This window comes from Oryx dammah, unplaced genomic scaffold (genome assembly GCF_014754425.2).
Source record: "Oryx dammah isolate SB20612 unplaced genomic scaffold, SCBI_Odam_1.1 HiC_scaffold_17, whole genome shotgun sequence".
Classification (NCBI taxonomy): domain Eukaryota; kingdom Metazoa; phylum Chordata; class Mammalia; order Artiodactyla; family Bovidae; genus Oryx; species Oryx dammah.
Window position 1 is genome coordinate 41,371,495 of NW_024070201.1, and position 26,346 is coordinate 41,397,840.

General features: G+C 39.9%; 1 pseudogene; it reads left to right on the forward strand.

The window, feature by feature from the left end:
- Window positions 1-16,669: 16,669 nt before the first annotated feature.
- On the forward strand, window positions 16,670-18,815 carry LOC120876464 (annotated as a pseudogene).
- Window positions 18,816-26,346: the final 7,531 nt, after the last annotated feature.

Below are 26,346 nucleotides of genomic sequence, written 5' to 3' on the forward strand. Positions count from 1 at the left end.
AATGAATTTCACCTTTTTCTCAAGTGCTCATGGAACCTTCTCGAGGATAGATCACATCCTGGGCCATAAATATAACCTTGATAAATTCAAAAAAATCGAAATCATTCCAAGCATCTTTTCTGACCATAATGCACTAAGATTAGATCTCAATTACAGGAGGAAAACTATTAAAAATTCCAACATATGGAGGCTGAACAACACGCTTCTGAATAACCAACAAATCACAGAAGAAATCAAAAAAGAAATCAAAATATGCATAGAAACTAATGAAAATGAAAACACAACAACCCAAAACCTGTGGGACACTATAAAAGCAGTGCTAAGAGGAAAGTTCATAGCAATACAGGCATACCTCAAGAAACAAGAAAAAAGTCAAATAAATAACCTAACTCTACACCTAAAGCAACTAGAAAAGGAAGAATTAGAGAACCCCAGAGTTAGCAGAAGGAAAGAAATCTTAAAAATTAGGGCAGAAATAAATGCAAAAGAAACAAAAGAGACCATAGCAAAAATCAACAAAGCCAAAAGCTGGTTCTTTGAAAGGATAAATAAAATTGACAGACCATTAGCCAGACTCATCAAGAAGCAAAGAGAGAAAAATCAAATCAATAAAATTAGAAATGAAAATGGAGAGATCACAACAGACAACACAGAAATACAAAGGATCATAAGAGACTACTATCAGCAATTATATGCCAATAAAATGGACAACCTGGAAGATATGGACAAATTCTTAGAAAAATACAATTTTCCAAAACTAAACCAGGAAGAAATAGACAATCTTAACAGACCCATCACAAGCACGGAAATTGAAACTGTAATCAGAAATCTTCCAGCAAACAAAAGCCCAGGTCCAGACGGCTTCACAGCTGAATTCTACCAAAAATTTCGAGAAGAGTTAACACCTATCCTACTCAAACTCTTCCAGAAAATTGCAGAGGAAGGTAAACTTCCAAACTCATTCTATGAGGCCACCATCACACTAATACCAAAACCTGACAAAGATACTACAAAAAAGGAAAACTACAGGCCAATATCACTGATGAACATAGATGCAAAAATCCTCAACAAAATTCTAGCAATCAGAATCCAACAACACATTAAAAAGATCATACACCATGACCAAGTGGGCTTTATCCCAGGGATGCAAGGATTCTTCAACATCCGCAAATCAATCAATGTAATTCACCACATTAACAAATTGAAAAATAAAAACCATATGATTATCTCAATAGATGCAGAGAAGGCCTTTGACAAAATTCAACATCCATTTATGATAAAAACTCTCCAGAAAGCAGGAATAGAAGGAACATACCTCAATATAATAAAAGCTATATATGACAAACCCACAGCAAACATTATCCTCAATGGTGAAAAATTGAAAGCATCTCCCCTTAAGTCAGGAACAAGACAAGGGTGCCCACTTTCACCAATACTATTCAACATAGTTCTGGAAGTTTTAGCCACAGCAATCAGAGCAGAAAAAGAAATAAAAGGAATCCAAATTGGAAAAGAAGAAGTAAAACTCTCACTGTTTGCAGATGACATGATCCTCTACATAGAAAACACTAAAGACTCTACCAGAAAATTACTAGAGCTAATTAATGAATATAGTAAAGTTGCAGGATATAAAATCAACACACAGAAATCCCTTGCATTCGTATACACTAATAATGAGAAAGTAGAAGAAGAAATTAAGGAAACAATTCCATTCACCATTGCAACAAAAAGAATAAAATACTTAGGAATATACCTACCTAAAGAAACTAAAGACCTATATACAGAAAACTTTAAAACACTGATGAAAGAAATCAAAGAGGACACTAATAGATGGAGAAATATACCATGCTCATGGATCGGAAGAATCAATATAGTGAAAATGAGTATATTACCCAAAGCAATTTACAAATTCAATGCAATCCCTATCAAGATACCGGCGATATTTTTCACAGAACTAGAACAAATAATTTCAAGATTTGTATGGAAATACAAAAAACCACGAATAGCCAAAGCAATCTTGAGAAAGAAGGATGGAACTGGAGGAATCAATTTGCCTGACTTCAGGCTCTACTACAAAGCCACAGTCATCAAGACAGTATGGTATTGGCACAAAGACAGACATATAGATCAATGGAACAAAATAGAAAGCCCAGAGATAAATCCACATACATATGGACACCTTATCTTTGACAAAGGAGGCAAGAATATACAATGGAGTAAAGACAATCTCTTTAACAAGTGGTGCTGGGAAAACTGGTCAACCACTTGTAAAAGAATGAAGCTAGATCACTTTCTAACACCGCACACAAAGATAAACTCAAAATGGATTAAAGATCTAAATGTAAGACCAGAAACTATAAAACTCTTAGAGGAGAACATAGGCAAAACACTCTCTGACATAAACCACAGCAGGATCCTCTACGATCCACCTCCCAGAATTCTGGAAATAAAAGCAAAAATAAACAAATGGGATCTAATTAAAATTAAAAGCTTCTGCACAACAAAGGAAAACATAAGCAAACTGAAAAGACAGCCTTCCGAACGGGAGAAAATAATAGCAAATGAAGCAACTGACAAACAACTAATCTCAAAAATATACAAGCAACTCCTGCAGCTCAATTCCAGAAAAATAAACGACCCAATCAAAAAATGGGCCAAAGAACTAAATAGACATTTCTCCAAAGAAGACATACGGATGGCCAACAAACACATGAAAAGATGCTCAACATCACTCATTATTAGAGAAATGCAAATCAAAACCACAATGAGGTACCACTTCACACCAGTCAGAATGTCTGCGATCCAAAAATCTGCAAGCAATAAATGCTGGAGAGGGTGTGGAGAGAAGGGAACCCTCCTACACTGTTGGTGGGAATGCAAACTAGTACAGCCACTATGGAGAACAGTGTGGAGATTCCTTAAAAAATTGCAAATAGAAATGCCTTATGACCCAGCAATCCCACTGTTGGGCATACACACAGAGGAAACCAGAATTGAAAGAGACACATGTACCCCAATGTTCATTGCAGCACTGTTTATAATAGCCAGGACATGGAAACAACCTAGATGTCCATCAGTAGATGAATGGATAAGAAAGCTGTGGTACATATACACAATGGAGTATTACTCAGCCATTAAAAAGAATACATTTGAATCAGTTCTGATGAGATGGATGAAACTGGAGCCAATTATACAGAGTGAAGTGAGCCAGAAAGAAAAACACCAATACAGTATACTAACACATATATATGGAATTTAGGAAGATGGCAATGATGACCCTGTATGCAGGACAGCAAAAAAGACACAGATGTGTATAGCGGACTTTTGGACTCAGAGGGAGAGGGAGAGGGTGTGATGATTTGAGAGAATGGCATTGAAACATGTATAATAACATGTAAGAATCGAAATGCCAGTCTATGTCTGATGCAGGATATGACACGCTTGGGGCTGACGCGCGGGGATGACCCAGAGAGATGTTGTGGGGAGGGGGGTGGGAGGGGGGTTCATGTTTGGGAACGCATGTACACCTGTGGTGGATTCATGTCAATCTATGCCAAAACCAATACAGAATTGTAAAGTAAAAATTAAAAATAAATAAATAAATTAAAAATAAAAAATAAATAAATAAATAAATAGAAAGCATCACTATGAACAAAGCTAGGGGAGATGATGGAATTCCAGTTGAGCTGTTTCAAATCCTGAAAGATGATGCTATGAAAGTGCTGCACTCAATATGCCAGCAAATTTGGAAAACTCAGCAGTGGCCACAGGACTGGAAAAGGTCAGTTTTCATTCCAATCCCAAAGAGAGGCAATGCCAAAGAATGCTCAAACTACTGCACAATTGCACTCATCTCACATGCTAGTAAAGTAATGTTCAAAATTCTCCAAGCCAGGCTTCAGCAATACGTGAACTGTGAACTCCCTGATGTTCAAGCTGGTTTTAGAAAAGGCAGAGGAACCAGAGATCAAATTGCCAACATCCGCTGGATCATGGAAAAAGCAAGAGAGTTCCAGAAAAACATCTATTTCTGCTTTATTGACTATGCCAAAGCCTTTGACTGTGTGGATCACAATAAACTGTGCAAAATTCTGAGAGAGATGGGAATACCAGACCACCTAACCTGCCTCTTGAGAAATCTGTATGCAGGTCAGGAAGCAACAGTTAGAACTGGACATGGAACAACAGACTGGTTCCAAATAGGAAAAGGAGTACATCAAGGCTGTATATTGTCACCCTGCTTATTTAACTTCTATGCAGAGTACATCATGAGAAACCCAAAGACTGGGTTGTTACCCATGCTTCTGAAAGGAAAGGAAAGGAAAGGAAAGTTAGTCACACAGTTGTGTCTGACTCTTTGTGATCCCATGGATGGTAGCCCACCAAGTCGGCTGTCCATGGAATTCTCCAGGCAAGAGTACTGGAGTGGGTTGCCATTCCCTTCTCCAGGGGATCTTCCCGACCCAGAGATCAAACCCAGGTCTCCTGCATTGCAGGTAGATTTTTTTTACCAACTGAGCTACTAGGGAAGCCCTTGCTTCTGAAACATTGGCTATAGAACAGAGGTTCCCAGAACCTGCTCCTTGGATTTAATTTACTAGAACGGCTCACAGAATGCAGGAAAACAGTTTACTGTTTATCAGTCTATCTAAAGAGAGATGATAAAGGATACAGATGCACAGAACAAGGTATGTGGGAAGCGGTTCAGAGCTCCCGTGCCTTCTCCAGGTACACTAATCTCCCAGCACCTATGCATCACCAACCTGGAAGCTCTCTGAACCCCGTACTTTGGGGTGGTTCATTTGGCAGCACTGGGTCTGCACTGCTGCACGTGGGCTCTTCACTGCTGTGCTCCAGCTTTCTCTAGTTGCAGGGAGTGGGGGTTACTCTCTAATTACAGTGTAGGGGCTTCTCATTGTGGTGGCTTCTCTTGTTGTGGAGCACTGGCTCTCGGCAGTGCATGGGCTTGAATAGTTGTGGGGCCAGAGCTTAGTTGCCATGTGGCATGTGGGATCTTATTTTCCAGACCAGGGATTGAACCTGTGTCTACCAGCAACACCACCCCTGCATTGGCAGGCAGATTCTTAACCACTGGACCACCAGTAAAGTTCCTGTGGGGATTTTCATACAGGCTTCATCGCATAAGCATGATCACTCATTAGATCCATTTCCAATTCCTCTCTGGATGATAAGGAGGGAGACTGAACGGTTTCAAGCTTCTATTCATGACTTGGTCTTTCTGGTGATCACCTACCATCTAGAAGCCTACCAAAAGTCATGTCATTAGAACAAAAGACACTTCTACCACCCAGAGAAAAGATTCCAAGAGATTTAGGAACTCTGTGTCAGGATACGGGGTCAAAACACAAATATTAGAACAAAAGAGGTTCCTAGTGCTTTTATCACTTAGGCTATTTTAGGAGTTCTGTGCCTGGACTTAAGGGCACCTTATATATTAGCACATACATGGCTGGCTCTCAGTAAATGCTGAATGACCACACACATACACTTTCAGATTTCATGAGCTCCAAGTCAATACCTTTATCCAGCTCTCTGTATCAAGGCTGAAGATCATCCATTACAGGGCCAATTGTTCCTGGCCATCCAAATATTGTTCTTCCTGATGACTCCCTTGGTACAGAATGCAGCTGTGAACAAACCAGAAGAATACATAGACTATTATACTTGAACTTTACGAGTTGTGCATTGACTCACCTTTATGAGTAATCTCATATTAATATTTATTTTAGCAGGGAAACTGCAGTGTGTTTTGGACAGTGGTCAAGTTAAAGAAAGTTGAGCTCCCTCAGCAACCACAAGACCAATAAATATTAGCAAAAGGTGGCTCCTCTCTAGATTTATTTTAGTCTTTGAAATCTATGGTGTTTTTTAAAATTTTTTTATTTATTTGTTAATTGAAGGACAATCATTTTACAGAATTTTGTTCTTTTCTGTCAAACATCAACAAGAATCAGCCTTAGGTACTCCTCCCAAACTTCCGTCCCGTCTCGCTCCCCATTCCACCCTTCTGGATTGTTACAGAGCCCCTGTTTGAGTTCCCTGAGTCATAGAGCAAATTCCCATTGGCTATCTATTTTACATATGGCATTGTAAGTTTTCATGTTACTCTCTTCATACATCTCACCATCTCCCTCCTGCCCTCCCCCCATGCCCATAGGTCTGTTTTCTAAATAAATTCATCAGTACCATCTTTCTGTATATATATATATATATATATATGCATTAATATATGGTATTTATATTTCTCTTACTTCACCCTGTATAATAGGCTCTAGTTTCATCCACTTCATTAGAACTGACTCAAGTGTGCTCCTTTTTATGGCTGAGTAATATTCCATTGTGTATATGTACCACAACTTCTTTATCCATTCATCTGTCAATTGGCATCTAGGTTGTTTCCGTCTTGTAGCTATTGTAAATCGTGCTGCAATGAACATTGGCATACATGTGTATTTTTCAATTTTGATTTCCTCCGGTGTATTTCTAGTAGTGGGATTGCTGAGTCATATGGTAGTTTTATGCCTAGTTTTTTAAGGAATCTCCATACTGTCTTCCAAAGTGGCTGTATCAGTTTACATTCCCACCAGCAATGCAAGAAGTTCCCTTTTCTCCACACCCTCCCCAGCATTTATTGTTTGTAGACTTTTTGATGATGGCCATTCTGACTGGAATGAGGTGGTATCTCATTGTACTTTTGATTTGCATTTCTCTAACTGTGGTGTTGAAGAAGACTCTTGAGAGTCCCTTGGATTGCAAGGAGACCCAACCAGTCCATTCTGAAGGAGATCAGCCCTGGGATTTCTTTGGAAGGAATGATGCTAAAGCTGAAACTCCAGTACTTTGGCCACCTCATGTGAAGAGTTGACTCATTGGAAAAGACTCTGATGCTGGGAGGGATTGGGGGCAGGAGGAGAAGGGGACGACTGAGGATGAGATGGCTGGATGGCATGACGGACTCGATGGACGTGAGTCTGAGTGAAGTCCGGAAGATGGTGATGAACAGGGAGGCCTGGCATGCTGCAGTTCATGGGGTCACAAAGAGTCGGACACGACTGAGCGACTGAACTGAACTGAATAATGAGTGATGTTAAGGATCTATTTAGGGTGCTTTCTTGGCAATTTGATATTCTGCATACTAAATTTTAAGATTCTCTAGAAATTAGAACCATTTGGGTGCATTGCCAGACTTTTTTTTTTTACTGCTCCATTTGTTTTTATTTTGTCTAGCTTTTTGTCTTCAGGTAAACTGAAGACATTCTTTTTTGATTAAAAAAGAAAGACAAAGTCAATTAAAAGTACAATCTCTATAAATACCAAAGTATCTAACAGAATACTATATTGTGCATATTCTTTTACCTATGAAGATTCTAATTTTATCAAAAGCTAAAATGCAAAAAAGCAAAATGGCTGTCTGAGGAGGCCTTACAAATAGCTGAGAAAAAAAAGAGAAATGAAAAGCAAAGGAGAAAAGGAAAGATATACCCATTTGAATGCAGACTTCCAAAGAATAGCAAGGAGAGATAGGAAAGCCTTCCTCAGCAATCAGTGCAAAGAAATAGAGGGAAACAGTTGAATGGGAAAGACTAGAGATCGCTTCAAGAAAATTAAAGATACCAAGGGAACATTTCATGCAAAGATGGGCACAATAAAGGACAGAAATGGTATGGATCTAACAGAAGAAGAAAATATTAAGAAGAGGTGGCAAGAATACACAGGAAAACTGTACAAAAGAGATCTTCATGACCCAGATAATCACGATGGTGTGATCATTCACCTAGAGCCAGACATCCTGGAATGTGAAATCAAGTGGGCCTTAGGAAGCATCACTACAAACAAAGCTAGTAAAGGCGATGGAATTCCAGTTGAGCTGTTTCAAATCCTGAAAGATGATGCTATGAAAGTGCTGCACTCAATATGCCAGCAAACTTGGAAAACTCAGCAGTGGCCACAGGACTGGAAAAGGTCAGTTTTCATTCCAATCCCAAAGAAAGGCAATGCCAAAGAATGCTCAAACTACTGCACAATTGCACTCATCTCGTATGCTAGTAAAGTAATGCTCAAAATTTTCCAAGCCAGGCTTCAGCAATACATGAACCGTGAACTTTCAGATGTTCAAACTGGTTTTAGAAAAGGCAGAGGAACCAGAGATCAAATTGCCAACATCCACTGGGTCATTGAAAAAGCAAGAGAGTTCCAGAAAAACATCTATTTCTGCTTTATTGACTATACCAAAGCCTTTGACTGTGTGGATCACAATAAACTGTGCAAAATTCTTCAAGAGATGAGAATACCAGACCACCTAACCTGCCTCTTGAGAAACCTATATGCAGGTCAGGAAGCAACAGTTAGAACTGGACATGGAACAACAGACTGGTTCCAAATAGGAAAGGAGTATGTCAAGGCTGTATATTGTCACCCTGCTTATTTAACTTCTATGCAGAGTATCATGAGAAACGCTGGGCTGGAAGAAGCACAAGCTGGAATCAAGATTGCCGAGGAAAATATCAATAACCTCAGATATGCAGATGACACCACCCTTATGGCAGAAAGTGAAGAGGAACTAAAGAGCCTCTTGATGAAAGTGAAAGAGGAGAGTGAAAAAGTTGGCTTAAAGCTCAACATTCAGAAAACGAAGATCATGGCATCCAGTCCCATCACTTCAAATAGATGGGGAAACAGTGGAAACAGTAGACTTTATTTTGGGGGGCTCCAAAATCACTGCAGATGGTGACTGCAGCCATGAAATTAAAAGACGCTAACTCCTTGGAAGGAAAGTTATGACCAACCTAGATAGTATATTCAAAAGCAGAGACATTACTTTGCCAACAAAGGTCCATCTCTTCAAGGCTATGGTTTTTCCAGTAGTCATGTTTGGATGTGAGAGTTGGACTATAAAGAAAGCTGAGCACAGAAGAATTGATGCTTTTGAGCTGTCGTGTTGGAGAAGACTCTTGAGAGTCCCTTGGACTGCAAGGAGATCCAACCAGTCCATCCTAAAGGAAATAAGTCCTGAATATTCATTGGAAGGACTGATTTTGAAGTTGAAACTCCAATACTTTGGCCACCTGATGCGAAGAACTGACTCATCTGAAAAGACCTTGATGCTGGGAAAGATTGAAGGTGGGAAGAGAAGGGAACGACAGAGGATGAGATGGTTGGACAGCATCACTGACTCAATGGACATGAGTTTGAGTAAGCTCCGGGAGTTGGTTATGGATAGGGAGGCCTGGCATGCTGCAGTCCATGCGATTGCAAAGAATCAGACACAACTGACTGAGTGAACTGAACTGAATATATTTAGTAATTATAGTAATATTTATATGTATTTTAAATAATAGCAATAACAAAGACAGATATTACAAAACTGAACAAAGCTAAAACATTATAACAGATATGTTAAAGTCATGTCATATTTTCTCCATTAGCAGAATTCCTAAAAGATCCTATTAAAGGTATACTATCAAGTGGAATGTCTGTGTAGTAGAGGTTATGGGAAGGAGATGTCTAAATCTGAAGTCCAGCATGGAAACTGTTTGAGTTATAAATTTGGAAAGGGCGTGGGATGGGGCATATGGCACCAGTATATATTAGAGACGATGTGAACTCACCATGGGTATTGACTAGTGTCTAGGTGGAGGCAAGAGGCAAACCTGATGTGGACTGAAATATGGCTTTGTCTGTGGGACATCTTGACCAGTGTCTGAAATTCCAGTACAGGTAGATCAAAGAACTTAAATTCTCAGTGAAAATGACACAGTAATATTTCAGTGTGTAAGCTGGGTAGTCTGCACCTATATAGGGAGAAATGCTATGTGGAGACAACCAGAGCTGGGAAACATTCCAAACTTTAGCAGAAGCAAGAGAATATTCTCATCCCTGCTTCTACCTCTATGTTTCCCCTCCCTTTTTTATTTTGCTGCACCAGATCTTAGTTGCACTATGTGGGATCTTTCTAGCATCATGTGGGATCTTTAGTTGTGGCATATAGGATCTAGTTCCCTGACCAGGGATCAAACCCGGGCCCCTTGCAATGGGAGCATGAAGTCTTAACCACTGGACCACCAGGGAGTCCCTAGATGCCCCCTTTCTAATACCCCCTCATGAGAAGAGCCCTGGAGAAGGAAATGGCAACCCACTCCAGTATTCTTGCCTGGAGAAGCTCATGAACAGAGGAGCCTAGCAGGCTGTAGTCCATGGGGTTGCAAGAGTCAGAGACAACTTAATTACTAAATCACCACCACAATGAGAAGAGCCATTGCTAACCTCGTTGATAAAGGTCAGTGCCGGGGTCCAGCCCTGGTGGATCCAGGGAATTCGAAGCAGAGATGGTGTTGGCGAGGAGAGATTTATTTATTTAGAAATATAAAGAGAGATTAAGAAAGAATAGTGTAGTAGGAAAATTAGTGGAGAAAAGATGCTGAATAAATTGGTTTACGTGGAGAACCAATAAAACTCCGAGACAAGGAGTTTGCACCATCTACGTAGGCCACCGGCGCCCGCTTGAATAGTAGAGGGTGCCCCACCTTGGGCTCCCTCTAGCGTGGGTCTTAGAAGCCAGGGCAAATAAGTAGACATGGTGAGCCTCCGTGCTCCAGATGGGAATTCAGCCAGAAAAGGGAGAAAAGAACGACATGGGGGAGCCAAGCATCGGTGCCAGACCCACAACTTTATTTTCAAAAGCAGCTTTTATACCCCAAATTGTACATAAAGAAATAATGGAATATGCAGAGTTATGCAGGGGCAGCAGTCCTGACCCTTATTGAGACCGAGCTTTCTTTTTGCATACCTTCCCGTATACAAAAGGTCTTAGGTGGTTTTATATCATCTTCTGGCCAGGGGCCCTGTTAACATTTTTACGGCTCTTTTCCTAGATAAATGTCTATCAACCAGAAAATTCTTTTTCCCTTGAAGTGTTTTTTTCTTTAATCTGCATCACCCTCAAAGTACTAAATAAAGTTACATTCCTGTAGAACAAAGGTGCGGTGATATGTAATAAAGAAAGTACTTAACTCAAAGATCTAATATTGCTAATACCAGGGCTACTACCTGTTTTTTCTACATACCAACTATATCTACAAATAAAAGATATGAAAACTTGGCAGCAAGTATTGGCTCAACAAATGAAACCCTTAGTCAGTCCTATTCTAATGATTTTGACTCCTCAGAAGCCCCTACATTCCTAGGATGTTTTAAGCTTCCTGTGCCTCTCACAGTCGGGAGGCTGCAAACAATCACATGCGCAGCTGTAAGAGTCCGGCAGGCAGGCTAGAAAGCCATCAGAGGGGTTTTTGTATTGAAACACTCTTATTATGCCCAGGAGACTTATTATCTAAAAGCTTTAAATTAACTTTTTCCAGAAAAAGCTGGTGGGGAGACAGCCCCCTGTTAATGTCAGAAGAGTAGGTGGAAAGCATAACACAGTAAAGCAGGCAGACTCTGGTTTTGGGGGTAGATGCTCGAGAAAATCCAGGGGGGACCCCTGAGGTGTGATCCCACCTTTGCGTTTTGTCAGGCCCCCTTCCTCATGACCTTTGCCATGGGCGGGATTCCCCATGCTGGCTCCCGGCAGGTCAGGACCTCTATTAGCCCTATTTCACTGGTGTGTAGAGTTATTCTGCCTTAAAACTCAGAACTTATTCATGGCACTCAACTGTCTACTTTCTGTCTCAGACTCTGGCAGGGCCTGGTCCCTAGAGGCAGAGTAGCCATCCATCACTTCCACACTAAACACACGGTTAGATAAGTGGACTTGTGGCTCCCTTTGAAATCTTCTCTTTCTGGATAATATTTAGGCCTCTAGCCTTAAGCCCTGTGCCCAAAGTAGCTTCCACAGAGAGCCCTGCATTGGGGGTTATTGGTTGATATCAGTAAAGTGTGGGCAGAGGCACAGATCATTATGATACTGTCTATATTTGTGACACTGCCTGTATCTCCTTTATTCTCCTTTTCTAGAATGATGGCTTGTAAGGAACCAGCATAATCTGCACTTCTCTGGCTCTGTTGAAGCAGAGTCCTACTCTTTAAAAAAAATAAGAAACCTCCCTTTAGATTTATCCAGAAGCAGACAACTGAAATGTATACACTAGCAAGTGTGGTCATCAGCCTTTTGGCATTGTTTTTCCCACTGCTCTCAGTCTAATTCCCCTCCAGTGAGTGTTGTCATATCTTCCATTAGGCTCTCTGGCCACTTCTGCTTGTTTCTTCCTTTTCCTACCAAGCACTATGACTATTTCCTCTAAGATATCAATACATCTACCAGGCACCACTGTCTGTACTGAGCGCTGCCTCTATCTCCTCTGGGAACTGTGACACCCACAGGAAACCAGTGACATTGACAGACCCTGCTGCTGCTCCCTGGTAATACCCTCTGTGGCACCTATCAGCTAACAGTGCTACCTCTCTAGATGGCAGTTGTTTATTAGAGACGGCTGCTTTTTTCTCCAGCTGCCACAAAACTCTGCAGGCACGGCCCTCTCTGCCCGCTATTATTGCAGTTGCCTGACACCAGCACTGATGGGCTGAAATCCCTGAAGTACCAAAGCTAAGGAATGTGCTGGATAGGCACACGAGGTTTAGCAGGACAAACATCAAGATACTCTGTTAAATTTAAATTCCTGGTACGTAATAAATAACATTTTAGTTCCACATATTGGTGTGATGTAAAATTTAGGACCTATTTATACTAAAAAAACAAAAACAAAAACAACTGTTGTTTACCTGAAATTCAAATTTAACCAGGCATCTCTGTTTATCTGGTAACCCTAGTGTGGAACAAGTGGAGAATTAGTGCTTCTTTCTCCAGTTGCAATTAACTTCATTTGAAATGGACCAAAGCAGTACTTACCACAACCTAAAATACTGACTTTTTAGTGCAGACAGTTTTTGCAGTTTTTATTAACATCCTTTTATAAATCTATGACATGGATTTGATTCCATGGGAATTGGTTCATGGATAAAAATCAAGTTAAAGTCACCTCACGCCAACCCACTCCCCATCCCTTGACTAAGGCTTTATTAGGCAAACATTCATAATGGCCTGGCTTCCTTTCCCCTTCAGATAAGTTCTCTCCATTGAGGACAAAAAGAGAGATAGAGGAGGAGGCTATCACAACCAGAAAGTAAAACATATTATAAATCTCCTGTAATTAAAACAATGCAATACTAGTACATGAAAAGACTAATCAAGATTTTAAACCTTTTAAATATTAAACTAGGAACATCAGTATGAACTCTGGATTATTATTTCCTTTTTAATTTCCCTAACTCTGTACACTGAAAATGACTAGAAGTAATGATAGTCCAATAGCTATGGATATATCTAGTGACAAGATTGGACCCTGTATACCATTCCCCAGTAAAAGGATCTAGAATTCCTTGGAAGAATGGCTAGTTCCAGATCTGGAGCAAAAAAAATAGAAGATAAGCCAAGCACCAGAATGCAAGGAAGCTATCAAAGTCTTGCCTAAAAGACTGTATACTGTGGTTATCACTGGCCAAAAATGGGACTATATAAACATCAAAACTAATAATAAATTCAATTGATCAAATATTTAAAACCCACAAATTCATAATTATACTGAAAAAGTAAAATCCCACACCCTGGACACAATTGTAAGCAGCTAGTTACCAACTCCTTAAAAGGAAAGAATTTGATATTTCTTGTGTCTTTCCTGTATGAACAGTATTTCAGAGTAAACAAATAGCCTTTTTATAGTTTTTACAAAAGTGATGCTACTAAGTGATAATTTAGTGATAACTAAGCTACTAATTTCTGATAACTAGAAAATCAACATTTTGTAATCCCTAATAGAATAGATTCAGGCTACCATCATAATGGATAAAAGCATTAGATGAAATATTGATGGGAGTCCCGATGATCAGTCTTAAAGCAGATACTGTGGGCCTCCTGATGTGATGCAGCATGAAGCACACAGCAGAACCTAGGAAGTGTTCCTGCCCAAACAGTTGAATGTGAGACAAATCAAGCCTCTAAAGCCAAACTACTCATACAGGAAATGTGGCAAGAAAAGGGAGCAAGGTGAATGGAAGAAAACAGATAAATCCAAAATGAAGGGATAGTCTATGCAACAGCTAACCCAGAGTGATAGTACTTATGCATTAATGTAGCTAAATCTTGTTGTTGTTCAGCCACTCAGTCCCGACTCTCTGCGACCCCATGGACTGCAGCACACCAGAACTCCTATCCTTCACTATCTCCCGGAGCCTGCTCAAACTCATGTCCATCGATTCAGTGATTCCATACAACCATCTCATCCTCTGTCATCCCCTTCTTCTCCTGCCTTCAATCTTCCCCAGCATCAAGGTCTTTTCTAATGAGTCAGCTCTTTGCATGAGGTGGCCAAAGTATTGGAGTTTCAGCATCAGTCCTTCCAATGAAGATTTAGGGTTAATTTTCTTTAGGATTGACTGGTTCGATCTCCTTGCGGTCCAAGGGATTCTCAAGAGTCTTCTCCAATACCACAGTTCAAAAGCATCAATTTTTTGATGCTCAGCCTTCTTTATGGTCCAATTCTCACATCTATACATGACTACTGGAAAAACCATAGCTTTGACTAAATGGACCTTTGTTGGCAAAGTAATGTCTCTGTTTTTTCATATGCTGTCTAGGTTGGTCATAACTTTTCTTCCAAGGAGCAAGCGACTTTTAATTTCATGGCTGCAGTCACCATCTGCAGTGATTTTGGAGCCATCCCCCCCAAAAAATGTCTCTCACTGTTTCCATTGTTTCCCCATGAAGTGATGGGACCTGATGCCAAGATCTTAGTTTTTTGAATGTTGAGTTTTAAGCCAGCTTTTTCAGTCTCCTCTTTCACTTTCATTAAGAGGCTCTTTAGTTCCTCTTAGTCCCTAGTTATTCAAATACTAATCTAAGTGTTTCTCTGAAGGTATTTTGTAAATGAAATTAAAGTCCTGATCAATTGACTTTAAGTAAAGGGTTACAAAGAGTCGGACAGGACTTAAAGCCTGAACAACAAAAACAAGGGAGATTATCCTAGATGATCTGGGTGGGTCTGATTCAATAAGCTCAAAGAATTTAAGAGCAAAACTGAAGCTTCCTGGAAGAAGAAATTCTACCAGATTGCCAAAGAATGCTCAAACTACTGCACAATTGCACTCATCTCACACACTAGTAAAGTAATGCTCAAAATTCTCCAAGCCAGGCTTCAGCAATGCGTGAACCATGAACTTCCAGATGTTCAAGCTGGTTTTAGAAAAGGCAGAGGAACCAGAAATCAAATTGCCAACATCCGCTGGATCATGGAAAAAGCAAGAGAGTTCCAGAAAAACATCTATTTCTGCTTTATTGACTATGCCAAAGCCTTTGACTGTGTGGATCACAATAAACTGTGCAAAATTCTGAAAGAGATGGGAATACCAGACCACCTAACCTGTCTCTTGAGAAATCTGTATGCAGGTCAGGAAGCAACAGTTAGAACTGGACCTGGAGCAACAGACTGTTTCCAAATAGGAAAGGAGTATGTCAAGACTGTATATTGTCACCCTGCTTATTTAACTTCTATGCAGAGTATCATGAGAAACGGTGGGCTGGAAGAAGCACAAGCTGGAATCAAGATTGCCGGGAGAAATATCAATAACCTCAGATATGCAGATGACACCACCCTTATGGCAGAAAGTGAAGAGGAACTAAAAAGGCTCTTGTTGAAAGTAAAAGAGTAGAGTGAAAAAGTTGGCTTAAAGCTCAACATTCAGGAAACGAAGATCATGGCATCTAGTCCCATCACTTCATGGGAAATAGATGGGGAAACAGTGGAAATAGTGTCAGACTTTATTTTGGGGGGCTTCAAAATCACTGCAGATGGTGATTGCAGCCATGAGATTAAAAGACGCTTAGCCTTGGAAGGAAAGTTATGATCAACCTAGATAGCATATTGAAAAGCAGAGACATCGCTTTGCCAACAAAGGTCTGTCTAGTCAAGGCTATGGTTTTTCCAGTGGTCATGTATCGATATGAGAGTTGGACTGTGAAGAAAGCTGAGCACTGAAGAATTGATGCTTTTGAACTGTGGTGTTGGAGAAGACTCTTGAGAGTCCCTTGGACTGCAAGGAGATCCAACCAGTCCATCCTAAAGGAGATCAGTCCTGGGTTTTCTTTGGAAGGAATGATGCTAAAGCTGAAACTCCAGTACTTTGGCCACCTCATGCAAAGAGTTGACTCATTGGAAAAGACTGATGCTGGGAGGGGTTGTGGGCAGGAGGAGAAGGGGACGACAGAGGATGAGATGGCTGGATGGCACCACTGACTCGATGGACGTGAGTCTGAGTGAACTCCGGGAGTTGGTGATGGACAGGGAGGCCTGGCGTGCTGCGATTCATGGGGTTGCAAAGAGTCGGACACGACTGAGCGACTGAACTGAACTGTAGAAGTTTCAACTCATGCCCAAGAGTTCCAGCCTTCCTTCCTGACAGCTTGCTCTATGGATTTCCAGCTTGCCATAACAGCCCCGACAACTGAGTCAATTTCTTGCACTAAATCTCTTAGAATATATTTCCTACTTGTTCTGTTTCTCTGGATGAACCCTAACACACCTAGTTTTTGTAACAAGTTGATAGCATGAAAAAAGCAGAATAGACAGACTGTTCTAAATTATAAAACTTAACAATTTTCGTCTCAGCCGCGCCGAAGTTGTGTTTGCAGGTCTGACTGCCGTCCCCCGTCTTGCAGTCTGATTCGACGCCAGCACCCACTAGGAGACCATGATGTTGGGCACCGAAGGCGGTGAGGGGTTCGTGGTGAAGGTCCGGGGCTTGCCTTGGTCTTGCTCTGCAGACGAAGTGCAGCGGTTTTTTTCTGACTGCAAAATTCAAAATGGGGCTCAAGGTATTCGTTTCATCTACACCAGAGAAGGCAGACCGAGTGGCGAGGCTTTTGTTGAACTTGAATCAGAAGATGAAGTCAAATTGGCCCTGAAAAAAGACAGAGAAACTATGGGACACAGATATGTTGAAGTATTCAAGTCAAACAACGTTGAAATGGATTGGGTGTTGAAGCATACTGGTCCAAATAGTCCTGACACGGCCAATGATGGCTTTGTACGGCTTAGAGGACTCCCCTTTGGATGTAGCAAGGAAGAAATTGTTCAGTTCTTCTCAGGGTTGGAAATCGTGCCAAATGGGATAACATTGCCGGTGGACTTCCAGGGGAGGAGTACGGGGGAGGCCTTCGTGCAGTTTGCTTCACAGGAAATAGCTGAAAAGGCTCTAAAGAAACACAAGGAAAGAATAGGGCACAGGTATATCGAAATCTTTAAGAGCAGTCGAGCTGAAGTTAGAACTCACTCTGATCCACCACGAAAACTTATGGCCATGCAGCGACCAGGTCCCTATGACAGACGTGGGGCTGGCAGAGGGTATAACAGCATTGGACGAGGAGCTGGCTTTGAAAGGATGAGGCGTGGTGCTTATGGTGGAGGTTATGGAGGCTATGATGATTATAATGGCTATAATGATGGCTATGGATTTGGGTCAGATAGATTCGGAAGAGACCTCAATTACTGTTTTTCAGGAATGTCTGATCACAGATACGGGGATGGTGGCTCTACTTTCCAGAGCACAACAGGACACTGTGTACACATGCGGGGATTGCCTTACAGAGCTACTGAGAATGACATTTATAATTTTTTTCACCACTCAACCCTGTGAGAGTACATATTGAAATTGGTCCTGATGGCAGAGTAACTGGTGAAGCAGATGTCGAGTTTGCAACTCATGAAGATGCTGTGGCGGCTATGTCGAAAGACAAAGCAAACATGCAACACAGATATGTAGAACTCTTCTTGAATTCTACAGCAGGAGCAAGCGGTGGTGCTTATGGTAGCCAAATGATGGGAGGCATGGGCTTGTCAAACCAGTCCAGTTACGGTGGCCCGGCTAGCCAGCAGCTGAGTGGTGGCTACGGAGGCGGCCATGGTGGCCAGAGCAGCATGAGTGGATACGACCAAGTTTTACAGGAAAACTCCAGTGATTTTCAATCAAACATTGCATAGGCAGCCAAGGAGCAGTGAACAGCAGCTACTACAGTAGTGGAAGCCGAACATCTATGGGAGTGAACGGAATGGGAGGGATGTCTAGCATGTCCAGTATGAGTGGTGGATGGGGAATGTAATTGATCCTGATCACTGACTCTTGGTCAACATTTTTTAAAAGAAAAACTTAAGTTTTAACAGTTTTGCAATACAAGCTTGTGATTTATGCTTACTCTAAGTGGAAATCAGGATTGTTTTAAAGACTTAAGTTTCAGTATTTTTGAACACACATTCATCTAGGATGTAACAACTAGGTTGAGTAAACTATTACTGTTAAATAATTTTCAGCTTTTCTCAAGTTAGTTCTATTGTAGGATGTACTTAAGCAGTAAGTGTATTTAGGTTAAAGCAGTTGAATTATGTTAAATGTTGCTCTTACATCACATTACATTGAACACTGTCTGGATGCATGTTGAAAGACATGCTTTTTTTGGTAAAACTCAATATAGGAGCTGTGTCTACAATTAAAAGTGAAACATTTGGCATGTTTGTTAATTCTAGTTTCATTTAATAACCTCTATGGCACGTAAGTTTAAACTTTTTTTTTTTAAGTTAATGGGGGAAATTTGACACGCAATACCAATACTTCAGGATTTTGGTCTTGGTGTTTGTATGAAATCCTGAGGCCTTGATTTAAATTTTTCATTGTATTGTGATTTTCCTTTTAGGTGTATTGCGCTAAGTGAAACTTGTCGAATAAATCTTCCTTTTAGAAACTGCAAAAAAAAATATATATATATATATAAAACTTAACAATCAAACACAAGGAGAGGCCATAAACAGTTATGCTGAGATCAGTGATCATAGAACATAGCAATGAAGGATTGTTTGGATTCTAATTCAAAACAAATTAGTACAAATTTATTATCTGTAAAAAGACATGTTTCACATAATCTGGAAATATAATAATGAACCAGCTGCTTCTAGTCTTTGTTTTCCATGTAGCAGAGTGATAAACTGACCTGAGTTTTGCCCTCTCAGGACAGACTTTGCCATTCCCATTAGTCTGTCCGTCTGACAACAAGGGCCCAAAAAACAAAGGTTAATAGCTTCCAGGATTGGAGCAAGTAATCTCTATGTTGTTCTTGAATTTTCCCACTTCATTTCCCCTGGCCCTGTCTGTATGCATCGGATTGATTTTTCCTTGCATTATACATGATAGTTTGAGACTCATATTTGCATAAGGAGAAACATGACTTTGATCTGTATTATTAATAGGCACAGCTGGTTTGGGAAAAAACAGACTTCCAGAGGGAAGAGCTTAAAGAAGTAAAGATGGTCGATATGGTTTAGTCACTAAATCGTATCCAACTCCTGCCAGGCTCCTCTGTCAATGGGATTTCCCAGGCAAGAATACTGGAGTGGGTTGCCATTTCCTTCTCCAGAGGATCTTCCTGACCTGCACCGGGTCAGGAACCCGGGACTCCTGCACTGCAGGCATCAAGATGGCTGATTGATAGTAGTAAAACATTTATAGTGGTAAAACATTGTGAAAGTATCTGATAGCTAGGGGAAAAAAATGTTAACGTGTCTCCTACCCAAAAAATGTTGTCAGAGAGGTGAATTCCTCTGGTTTCAGTAAGGCAGAGAGCTGTTCAAAGAAAAAGCAGATGGTAGAGGAGATGTTGGCAGGAATCGGAATTCTTGGGGTCAAATTGAGATGGCTGAGGCAGAGAATAAGCTTGCCTGAGGTGAGGGATGAGTTATGACCAAGGAAGGTGGGCGGTGAAGAGTTCTGTTAAGATTAGTGATCACAGTACATTGTAATGAAAGATTGTGGGGAAGGGTGTTAGGAGGTGGCTTGGATTAACATAATAACCCTGGGAGTAGGTAGTATAGAGAGCTATCTCTCCCCCAAGACCCAGATAGATCTTTAGTGCAATGGGGTGGTAAAATCACTCATTTAAAACAGTTGCCAAATACTAGGGTCCATTTTCTCGACCTGCTCTGGCTAAATATTGAGCACTGGCACCTCATTAGAAAAGCTATGACCAACCTAGACAGCACATTAAAAAGCAGAGACATTACTTTGCTGACAAAAGTCCATATAGTCAAAGCTATGGTTTTTCCAGTAGTCTTGTATGGATGTGAGAGTTGGACTATAAAGAAAGCTGAGTGCTAATGAATTGGTGCTTTTGAACTGTGGTGTTGGAGAAGACTCTTGAGAGTCCCTTGGACTGCAAGGAGTTCAAACCAGTCAATCCCAAAGGAAATCAGTCCTGAATATTCATTGAAAGGATTGATGCTGAAGCTGCAGTACTTTGACCACCTGTTGCAAAGAACTGACTCATTAGAAAAGACCCTGATGCTAGGAAAGATTGAAGGCAGGAGAAGGGGATGAAAGAGGATGAGATGGTTGGATGGCATCACTGACTCGATGGACATGAGTCTGAGGAAGTTCCAGGAGTTGGTGGTGGACAGGGAAGCCTGGCATGGTGCAGTCCATGGGGTTGCAAAGAGTGGGCCACGACTGAGCAACTGAACTGAGTCTTTGTGGTATAGACTTAAAAGCTAATATTTTAAGTTGCTTGCTCTGACAGCAAGATCCAGAATAGACTGAATAAATATGTCTCAGGATACATTGATCAGCTAAGGTATGCTAATCTATCTGTGGCCATTGATCTAATATGAAACTTTGACTGAGATGATAGGAATAAACAAGAAAGGGTTATACCCGATAGTAAAGTACAGTAGCTAAAACATGAGGTTCTGAATTCAGACAGTAGGTTTGAATCCTTGCTCTGCCATGTTTGCACTATGTGAACTTGGGCAAGTTATTGCACCTCTCTAGGACTGTTTTCTTGTCTGTAAAACTGAGATGATATTAGTATCTTTAACATCTGTCTTTTAGGACCATTGTGAGCCTTATAGGAGATAATACACACAGAGCACTGCCGGGAGCTGCCATGGGAGATCCCACGCATGACAAAGTCATGTGGAAGAGAACTGTTAAGCAAGGCTTCAGAACTCAAGGGGCTCCCTAGGCTTTCTCGAGCATCTACCCCAAAACCAGAATCTGTCTGTTTTACTGTTTCATGACTTTCACCAACTCCTCTGACATTAACGGGGGCTAACCCTGACCACTTTTCTCTGGAGAAAATCAACTTAGGGCTATAGCTAATAAGTCTCCTGGACATGAGAGGAATATTTCAAATCAAACCCCCTCTGTTAGCATTCTAGCTTGCTCGGCAGGTATATCCAGATCCTTACAGCTACTGTGAGAGGCACGGAAAGCCTAAAACATAGAGCCTTTAAAAGAGTTAAAAGTTATTAGAGTAGTGCTAGTGCTGATGTAGGATTTCATTATTGGGCCAATGCTTGTTGCTAAGTTCCCATATCTCTTATCCACTGTGCACCTGGGAATGCATTAGTTAACATAGTGAGAATGCTAGAAAAACAAGTGTAGCCTTGAGTTTAACCATATCAAACTTTTGAGCTAATTGGTTCTTTCTTGTAACTCATTGCACATTTGCTCTGTGAAAAACATAACTCTTTTTGGTATTTTCTGAGGCTGACATAGATTAGAAATATAAAGAAAAAACACTTTGAGGGAAAAGTTTTCTGGTTGAGCAGCCTTTATCAAAAGAGGGTCATAAAATGTTCACAGGCCTCCAAGGCCAGAAGATACTGTACACAACATCTTTTGTGGAAAAGGTATGCAGAAAAATCATGGTTTCAATAAAGGCAATACTGCTGGAATGTTGGGCTGACTCTGTATGACCTTGCATCTTTCATTTCCTCTATGTACAAAAAAGGTATATAAGTACCGTTTAAAAATAAAGCTATGGATCTCGCTCATCAAAGCAGCTTGATCTCCTCGTGTCAATCATTTTCCTCCTCTTACTCTCTCTTTCAGGCTAGTTCCCATCTGGAGTACAGAGATCCGCCCGTGTCTACTTATTTGCCTGGGTTTCTAAGACCTGAACGGGAAGGCGCCCTGCACCTTCACTCCCCTGGGAGACCGGGAGGGCACCTGTGGCCTCACGTAGACAGTGCAAGTCTCTTGTCTTGAGACTTTATTGATTTTCTGTATAAACCAAGGAACACCAGCCTCTTTTCTTCTCTCCTCTATTTTCTTATCTACAACATTCTTAACTATCTATCTCTCTCAATCAATCGCCGACGCCGTTTCTCCTTCGGGTTTCCCTGGATCCTGCGGGGGCTGGACCCCAGCAGAGCACTAAGAACTCAAAAAAAAAAAAAAAAGGATTAAAAAAATGAGAAGAAATTTTAACGAAGGTACAGGATACCAGAATGCTTTAAGAGACAGAAAGAGATCTCTTTGTATGATTGAGTCTGAGCAACCAGAAGAAATATTGAAACCATTTTGATATAGAAATTGTTGCATTCAGGTGCCATTACTGTAATATTCATTTCTATAGGAGAGAGCCTATGTAATTAGGGAAGTACAAGATTGTTACACCAATGAAAGTTAACATTAATCAATATTGACTTGGGAATCATCTGTATACAGGTGATAATTGCAGCTATGAGTGCATGAGCTCTCCAAATGTTTAAAAATAAAAGCAGAGGACTGAGGCCAGAGCTTGAGAAGCAGCAGCCTGAGAGGGGGAGTCAGTCAAATATAAAAACCTCAAATTCAGTATCCTGGAAAATGATGATGCTTTCATCTTAACTGTAGATGACCTGTTCCTCTGTGTTCTAGCTCGATCTAACTTTTGTAATACATTGTGAGGGAAAGCACTAGTGGCCAGAAAATTTCTGGATTCCAACCCAGTTTAGTTAACTTGCTCTTTAGTCCTTAGGTGAATCATTTCCCACCTTTGGATCTCAGTTTCCTCATCTATAAAAGAAGAATGTTGGACAAGAGGACTTATTAGTTCTTTCTACTTTATGATTTTATGAATTATATACAGGAAGTTAAAAATGTTTACAACCCATAGCCACTGAAAGCCTTCCTCATATATTCCCACAGCCCTATCACAGATGTTTAGTGACCTTATGAAAAGCAGGAGACACTGGACATACTTTCCTAGAAAAAATATTCAAAATTCTCTCAAATTTTCCTGGTCTTCACTAAAGGACTGTGTTTACTACAATTTTATCAAAGCCTCTGTTTTAACTGGAAAATACATATATAAACTATGGCATTCTGAATACACATTACAAGAGGATCCTTCTTCTTATAAAAGGATTAACTTAGAGATTTCTTCTCTCATAACTCTTTTTAAATCTTTTCTTAAAACTGTAATTTATTTACAAGTTTGTATTAGTTTCAGGTATACAGCAAACTGATTCAGTTATATATAGATTCAATTATAGGTTATTACAAGATATTGAATACAGTTGGACCTTGTTTATCTATTTTATATAGTATCTGTTAATCCCAAACTCCTAATTTATCCCTCCCCCCATAACTGTTTATATTTATGGCTTCCTACAAACATTTTTCCTCCACTTTTTCTATAAAGAAAAATAAAGGCTTCCTTATCTTGCTACAAAACAACTTCATAAGTCCTATTCCAGAGAGAACTTCTAATCTCTTTTATTTTGGTTTTTAAGATAATCCTTATTACTAACCTATTGGTTTACATTCTAACTAAATTATTATGCTTGTGCAAAGTTAAGAAAAAAGCTGTACTGATGAGAAAGAACTATCTAGAGATGTCTGTAATAATACCAATTTAATGTTGATTTTAAAATATTTAAGTCTTGTGATCTTGCCGAAAGTCCAGTCCTTATTTTATTCTCCATGAGCTATATAAGAGTACTGGCCCTATTTCATAAAATTGAAGGTAATTTGTAGAGTGATTTTCCTGACTTCCAGGCTCAGATCAGATTGAAATATAAAGTCTCTTAGAATTTAAACAGATATCATCATTAAGGTATAATTGGCATCGTTAAGGTATAATAAACTGCACGTGATAGAAGTGTACAGTTTGAGAGATTTTGACACATATATAAAACTATGAAATGTGTGTTACTTGCTCAGGGTATGACTCTTTGTGAACCATAGACAGTAGCCCACCAGGCTCCTCTGTCCATGGGATTCTCCAGGCAAAAATACTGGAGTAGGTTGCCATTCCCTTCTCCAGGGGATCTTCCTGACCCAGAGATTGAACCTGGGTCCCCTGCAATGCAGGCAAATTCTTTACCGTCTGGGCCACCAGTGAAGCCATACACCCATGAAACCATCACTACTACTACTGCTACTGCTAAGTCGCTTTAGTCGTGTCTGACTCTGTGCGACCCCATAGATGGCAGCCCACCAGACTCCTCCCCCCATAGATGGCAGCCCACCAGACTCCTCCATCCCTGGGATTCTCCAGGCAAGAACACTGGAGTGGGTTGCCATTTCCTTCTCCAATGCATGAAAGTGAAAAGTGAAAGGGAAGTCGCTCAGTCGTGCCCAACTCTTCACGACCCCATGGACCGCAGCCTACCAGGCTCCTCTGTCCATGGGATTTTCCAGGCAAGAATACTGGAGTGGCTTGCCATCGCCTTCTCCGATGAAACCATCACTAGAATCAAGAAAATGAATCTATCACCCCCAAAAGTTTTCTCTTGCCTCTAAGTAATTCCACTCTCCCACTCATCTCTACCCTGGCCCCTTTTCACCCCTCACTCCAAGTAAACTCCATCCCTCACTGCTTTCTGTATCACTATAGTTTGGATTCTCTAGAATTTAACATCAGTTAAATCACTGGGTGAATTATCTTTTAGTCTGATTTCTTTCACTCAAAATAATTATTTTGAGATTTATCCATGTTTTTAAGATTCATCCATGTTTTCCAATTTGGTCCTGTTACAAATAATGCTGCAATGTATATTCATGTATAAGTCTTTATGGGTAAATACCTAGGAGTGGAATGGCTGGATCATATGGTCTGTGTGTGTAACTCTTTTAAAAATGGCCAAATTTTTTCCTAAAAATAGTGGTATCATTTTGCATTCCCAATATGCAGTCTATGAGAATTTCTGTCATTCCACATCCTTGCCCACTTTATATGATCAGTCTTTTTAATTTTAGCCATTCTGTTGTCTAGGATGTGCAGTGATATCTTGTACTTTTTAACTTGCATTTCCTTGATGGTAATGGTGTTGAGCATATTTTTGTGTTCTTATTTTGTCATCCATGTATTTTCTTAGGTGTGGTGCCAATTAAATTTTTTTGTCTATTAAAAAAAATTGGTTGTCTTATTGAATTTTAACAGTTCTTTATAGTTAGAAGTCCCTTGTCAAATAAATGTTTTGCAAATACTTGCTCCCAGTCTATGGCTTGCCTTTTCATTTTAAGTGTGCTTTGAAAAGCAGAAGTTTAAATTTTAAGGAAGTGAAATTTAGTAAATATAATTTTTTCCTTTTATGGATTGTGTTTTTTGTGCTATTTTCTTAATCTTTGCCAAATTTGAGGCCACTAAAATTTTTCTATGTTCTTTTCTATAACATGTATAATTTTAGCACTTAAATTTAGATTTATGATCCATTTTTAGTTACCTTTTCATATGGAATGAGGACAGGGTCAAGATTTTTTTCATTTTTTATTTTTATTTTTATCATATGCTATCCAGTTGTTTCAGCCTCATTTGTTAAAAGGATTATCCTTCCCCCATTGAATTGCATTGGCATATTTGTTGAAAATCAATTTACCATATTCGTGTAGGTCTATTTCTGCACTCTATTCTGTTAACTCCATTTTGTCTGTCTTTACACTGATACCACACTGTGTTATCACTGTATCTCATAAAGTCTTGACGTCAGGTAGTGTAAGTCACTCAACTTTGTTGTTTTTAGTCAGTTTTGGCTACTCTAGGTAGCATTTTCATAGACATTTTAGAATCAGCTTTGTAATTTCCACAAAATGAATCTGTTATGATTTTTATTATACTTGCCCTGTTTATAGATCAATTCAGAGAAAAAAATGACATTTTAAAAATACTGAATCTTCTGATCCATGAACATTATATATTCCTGTATTTAGATGTTTAATTTCTCTCACAGTATTTCAGTTTTCAATTTATATGTCTTTCACATTTTGCTCAAGTGTATCCCTAAGTTTATGTATGTGTGTGTGTGTTTTTGGCAATTTTTTTGCTGCTAAAGGGTACTTTAAAATTTCAAAGTCTAATTTTTCATTATTACTATAGAAACATAAACTGATTTTTATATATTGACTTGGTATCCTACGAAACTTACTTCTAGTTCTAGTAGCTTTTTTGGTAATATAACATGGTATTTTTGTCTGAAAATACAGTGTTAAACTTTTTCCTTCCAATGTGAATGCTTTTTTAGAAGTTTC